The sequence below is a fragment of the Pinus tabuliformis genome, chromosome 4_2 (assembly GCF_031772625.1).
Source record: "Pinus tabuliformis cultivar Carrire ecotype Pingquan chromosome 4_2, CPIR1, whole genome shotgun sequence".
NCBI lineage: Eukaryota > Viridiplantae > Streptophyta > Pinopsida > Pinales > Pinaceae > Pinus > Pinus tabuliformis.
In genome coordinates, this window is record NC_142304.1 from 623,508,798 (window position 1) to 623,515,745 (window position 6,948).

The window sequence follows — 6,948 nt, forward strand, 5'->3', positions numbered from 1 at the left end:
TTACAAATTGATACTGAACATCAAAACGATGTGCCTAAAAATGATGAGTTGGACTTTTTCCCAATAATAATGCACTATGAGTATCACTATATAACATTATATATTTTTTACAAACCCAATACATGAATGCGATCTCTGTAATGCTACAACTTCCTTGCTTACATAAATGGCTACCATGCATTCAACTTCTATCATAGGGAGCACCATGAATGATTATCTCTTGCTCACTCAATTAATTACACCTCCAAATATGTTAAACATATAACCACTTATACATCATTTATAACCTAGACTCTATTAGCAAAATCGTTTATGACCAAAAATCTATGTTCTTTAGGGCTTCCTTAGTAGAAAATTTCATAATATATAATTCCATAGAAATACCTTAAAAAGCTTTTTGTGACTATCCAATTTACCTTCCTGGGTTTTGACATACACTTTTCCAAAACTCCCACTTCACATCTAATGTCTACTCTCATATGAACTATTGCATACATGAAACTACCTACATGACTAGCATAGGGAAGATGTAGCATTTCATGTTCTTCTTCATATGCCTTGGAACTCTAATCTACAAATATATTTCCATCTATAGGAATAAGTATGTTCACTCATGTACATTCCTCTATATTAAAGCTTCATAATATTTTCTTGGCATTTTTTCTCCAATTCAACCAAATTTTCTTACTCGCTCAACCTATTTTAATTTCCACTTCTTAAATAAAATTTGCATCATCATGATATTTTGGGTAAAATTTAGAGGGAATTTTTAATTTAAATTTATTGATCATTTTCATGTTGTTCCAATCAACAACATATCATCCAAATCCAATTCCACAAATAGTGATTCTTTTTATTATTTTTGGAAAGAAATCCTAATATATAAGTATCAAACATTTGATACCACAACCTCATATATTTCTTTAACACATATTGAATTTTTTTCCCTTGTAAACTATCTCTTTCCTACCTTTTATAACTAAATATTTAGTTTATTAGAGACTTTTTTAGGTCTAAAATGGGCCTTAAAATAAAAATGTACAACGAAAATCAATTTTATAAGAACCAATAAGATTCAAGATAATGATATCAACCATGGGGGATGAATTTCTATTTTTGGAGTAAAAAAGTAAAAAGATTAGAAATAAGCCAAAAAAAAACTTCTTTTTCAACTAGTATTTTCAACATATCTCCTTAAGGTTTTACTAAAATTTCGAGCAAGAGCACTCATTGGATGCAAAATTTAATTCCTCATCCAAGGAGTATCCATGTTGCATACTTTTGATGAGCCCTACTACATGAAAAATGTGATTGCAATCATGTGATATAAGAATGTTTGCTTTAAAATATCTGATCCACATTACTCATGAGGGATTTGAGGGTTTCATACCTCTCTTATAGGAATGCACCTCTCCAACATCAAGTGTAGAGGTAAAGATCATAGAAACTAACGTTAAGGTGGAGAGGAGGTATCTAAAATGGTGGACCTCTAATTCCAAATACAAATGATAACGTGGAAGGCGCTTAAGGAGAGTAGTGAAGCCTAGCAGAATGTTCTACTTTAAATAGATTCCTTGGAGCTACAAATCAAAAAATTGAATCACATTGTATCTCACTTAGAAAAGAATATTGTTCACCTAAAGTTTGTAGCAACAAACGTGGAAAATGTAAACCCTTAATCCATACAGGTTAACTCTCATTTTACATAATATGTTGAAGTTCTTTTTTTCCTTATATACCCCACTCCCAGTAAAAAATTTGTTTCTTAAACCTACATGATATTGGAAAAATTGACTTTATGTCAAAGTGTCATATATATTTTAAAAAATACCAATCATCCACAATGCCCCATATATATCTTTCTAGTGAAAGCCTTCTAAACATTTTGCCAATTTTATTTTATGTTAGGAAACTTTAACATCTAGCATTGGAACATTCATAACAAACCTTACATAACATTTTTAATTAAACTTAAATATATATATATAATCTCTAACTTCATATAAACTTTTTATAAACATTTTATAAACAGAAAATATTTAAAAGGTTTACAATAGAAGAATTAAACTTTAAAACAAAATATATTGTTTAATTTCATATAAACCTTTTATAGATAAAAATTATTTAAATGGTTTATAATAAAAAAAAAATCAAAATATGTATTTTTTAACTTCACTTTATGGATAAAAAAAATTTATATGGTTTATAACAAAAAATAAACAAATTATATTGTGATATTTTAGTATATTTAAATTTTAATATTTTTAATTATATTTTATAAATAATATTATACTTAATTTTTTATTGAGTCTAGAGATTTATTCTATAGCCCAATATGATGGAGATATAGCCCATCCTAATGAAGATGTGGAGTTGATACATGCCTCTGCAAATAAAACTAAACTGTTCTCTAAATAAAAATGTTGGCTATAGTAAGAAAACAAAAATAAATATGTTGTGTGTTTACTAAATTTAACATATGTAATTAATAAAATTTCATATCAACTTTAAAAAGAGCTAAACTAATGGGAAGTAAAAAAATGTGTGAATAAAATGTTTAAACCTTGTAATGTTAAAAAATATTTGAACACATGATTTAAATAAAGTATTTCAATATCTATCTTAACTAATATTGACTATACTTAAAAATATATTAATAACGGAAAAACTGTTTTAATGTGGGGAGTGTACCCTATATAATATTCAAAAATACATTGTAATCAATGAAAAGTTATATATATATATATATATATATATATATATAGATATAAGTCTACTTTTGCTCAACATGAAGTTGACATGTGTCTTTTATTAAATAAAAATAAAATATTCCCTAAATAAAAAAACAATATGAAATAAAGAAATTAAAAATAAATAAAAAAATAAAAAGTATGCCATGCATATTTATTAAAATTTTCATGTGTGATAATATAATTTCATATCAATTTAAAAAAAAAAAATCCAAAAAAAAAAAAATTCCTATAAAAAAAATTAATTTGATATTTAAAATATATATATATATATATACAACCACATTAGATCTCAATTTCACAACCTTCGTTACAATAACCTTTCTAGCCTTTTACAATGCCAAAATTATAGTGAACTCTGGAGGCTTCTCTCCAAGCTTTTTGAGCATCGGAATAAAATCTTAAATCAAAATATATAATTTGTCTTTTTTAGGTCCGATAGATCATTATTTGGTCTCAGTGGACGTTAACAACCATCATCATCATCATAAAATTTAAACCCCACATAAATTCAAAATTAATATTAATGACAATCCATCAAATATTAAACAAGCATGTATTTCACCTATGAATCTTTGCTGATATCTTTATTAAAATTCAACCTTCCGATATCTTTCCAAACCTCAGATGTTAATCTTATCTAAACTTGGAAAGAAAATATATTGTTAAACTTCTTATTAACCTTTTATAAATCAGAAAATATTAAAATTGTATATCTTAGCATATTAAGAATAAATCATTTTAAATTTCATTATTTAAATTTTAATTAATAAGTTAGCACACTATTTATATTGTTGATAAATTAAAATATTTTATTTTTATTATTTAAATTATAATTAAAAAATTAAAATAATTTTTAGGCTTAAAAATTAAAATATTATTTTTTATTTATAATGTTAATTTTTTTTCACAAATTAATATATTTTAATAAAATTTATAAGTTGTTAATTTTAATATTTAATTATTCTTTTAATTTTTATCATCAATCAAATTTAAAATAAATAACAATATATTTGGAATTACATTTTATTAAATTAAATTAATTAGATGTACCCAATAAGTTGGGAGGTGTTGTAATATAGTGTCGCTAAAAAACGGAGAATAAAGAGCCAAAAAAAATTATAACTTAAAATTAAAAGAAAATTACCATTGTTTATTTTTTCCGTTAAAGTTATAAGATCACATTAAAAGTATAGTTCCGACTAAGTATATTACTGGTAAGTGTATAGTACCATTTTAACGAAATATACTGAGATTCAAGAGAGTTCAAATTTCTTGATATAGAAATTTAAGAAAGGTTTCATATCTCAAAATATTTAATCTTTTTATACACTTGATAAATCATCTAATAAATATTTTCAAGATCTTGAACAAAATTAATATGAGCTAAACTCTAAAATAATGAGACTATTAAAATGTTATAAAATGTTTTAATAATAACAATTTAAATTTTTTTAATTTCTTTATATATTGTATAGATAGTGAACATATACCTACTTTCTATCTCACATATATAAAAAGTTTATATTGAAATATATTCAAACTTTTTTTTAACTCATATATATAAATATTTATTAAGATATATTTTTTAGAGTTTGTACATATATATAGTGGGTGACTTTAATGCTCGAACTTCAAGAAACCAAGCTATTCTTCTAAGCAATCATTCCAACCCTAATCCTCTTTGGTTAGATGAAGATCTTCCTCTGGCTAGCAGTACAAAAGGAGCTCTGAAGTCCTCGAGGAGAATTTGTTTGGGTTGGAGCTAGTGAAGCTCTGTAGTGCTCAAGATCTCATAATTTGCAACGGTCTCAAGAAGTGGCCCAATTCTAGCTAGATGACCTACATCCATGGGCTTGGTAGCAGCATGGTAGACTATGTTATCTCCGATGTCCCTCTATACAGCGAAATAACAAATTTTGACATCTTAAACGACCACGAGCCTAACTCTAATCATAGGCCTTTACTTATAACTCTCAATTTTGTCATGCATAGAGATCCCATAGATGATAATCCTTATAGCCAAAGAAGTTAATATTTGATAGAAATAAAAAAGGTATCTTTCTAAATGAATTAAAAACTATTTGTTTCCTTTATCTAGTATAGACAACATAGAAGATCTCTATCATAATTTTACTACAACCCTCTCATATTCTATTAACAAGTTCCCAATTGAAATTTCAAGTAATAAAAGAAATAGCAAAACCAACCCATGGTATGACAAAGATTGTAAAAGTGTGAGGAGAGAAATTAAGGAAGTTGTTTATGAATCTCTTAAAATTGGCAAGATAAAAATATACAAAGCCCTAACTAAAAGGAAAGAAAGACATTATATTCGTAAAAGACAAGAGAATCTCTTACACCTCTCTAAGGTGGCTCCTAAGAAATTCTGGAGGTAGATTCTAACTAGGAAAACTAAAGATAATAATAAAATTGTTGTACACGACTGGAATTCCTATCTTAAAAAGCTTTATTAATCTCCAAATGTCATGGAAAACTTTGAAACCCTGCTCACACTGAAATAAGTTTTCTCATTAGAAGACATTGATTTTTGGGTTAATCGTTTGGCTAATGGGAAAGCTAAGGACATTGAAGGTTACCAGGGGGAAATCATAAAAATTGGAGGTACTATCCTCATCCCCCACATTCGCAAGCTTTTCAATCAAGTGGTCAAGAAAGGGTTCCCTAAACCATGGACTCAAAGCCTCATTATCCCTATTTTCAAAAGTGGAGATATACATAACCCCTCTAATTATAGGACAATTATGATCAACCGTCTCCTATCCAAGTTATATGGTATTATTTTGGAAAGGAATTTGAGCATATGGATCGAAAGTGAAGGTAAGTGGGCTAAAGGAAAAGCGGGTTTTAGAAAGTAGCACTCAACAACAGACCACCTTGTTACGCTTAGGATCATTGTGAAGGAATGTTGCAATGATAAATCTAATCTCTTTTGTTTCTTTGTGGACTTTAGAAAGGCTTTTGATACCATTCCTAGAAACAACCTTTGGAACAGATTAGAAGAGCTAAAGTTCCTTTTGAGTTGAGAGTTGCCGCTATAAGGTTATACGATAACGTAATTGCCAAGTTAAAGAGCAATGAGGGGTGGTCGAAAGATATTAAGTGTAATATCGAAGTTAAACAAGGTTGTCCCCTCTCCCCTACCCTATTTGGCATTTACATCGACAAGCTAGAAGGTTGTTTAGAGGAAGCAGGATGTGTTGGCATGATCTTAGCTGGGATAGTCATCATCCTTCTTCTCTACACTAACGATATTGTTCTTCTCGCAAGGTGCCCATCTGATCTTGATAAGAAACTTATACTTCTTAAGGATTTCTTCTCTACCATGGGTATGATTGTTAACACTTACAAAACAAAAGTTATGATTATCAAATCCAAGAAGGAAACTTACGCTAATTTTATTTATGACAATAGTAACTTGGAGGAAGTGTCTTCCTACAAGTACCTAGGAATTGATATTCGTCACAAGCTCAACTGGAACTATAGCATTGAGAAAAGTATTAATGGGGAATGGAAAGCTTATTTTGGTCTTGAAAATAATTGTCAAATGACAAGCTTAGTAATGTGGGATAGAAAAAAGTTCCTCTTTGAAACTTTAGTCACTCCGGTTATCTTATATGGATGTAAGGTTTGGGGTTGTAGCATCTCTAGAGAATCTTGGAGAAATATTGATCAAATCTAGAATTGTTTTATAACGTATAACCTCAAAATTGAAAGCAACACACCCTATCCTATTCTCCTTATAGAAGTGGGACTTTCCCCTATCGAGAGCCTAGCTATGACTAGGCTTCTATTTTACAAGCACAAACTCAATAACATAGGAGACCATAGACTTCCTAAGCTAGCTTTAAATTCCAGCCAAAACCACCTAAGGCTCAAACAAGGTTGGTATAAAGACACCAGGGCTTGGTTAAACCATTGCGAGATCGATGAGAATGTTGCATTGAAAAACATCAAAAAACATTACAAATATTGTTACATCTAAGTTCAAAGAAAAAATGTGGTGTGTGAAAGATTTAGCAGCTAAACGAAAATTAAGATATTATAAGGAGGTCATCAACCCCATCCTAGAAGATCAAAAGTATCTCTCTATTTTAACTAGCTCAAAGAAGAAAATTAATATAGCCCAGATTAGAAAGAACTCTAATGAGCTCCATAGTCAGACGGGTGGTTTGGC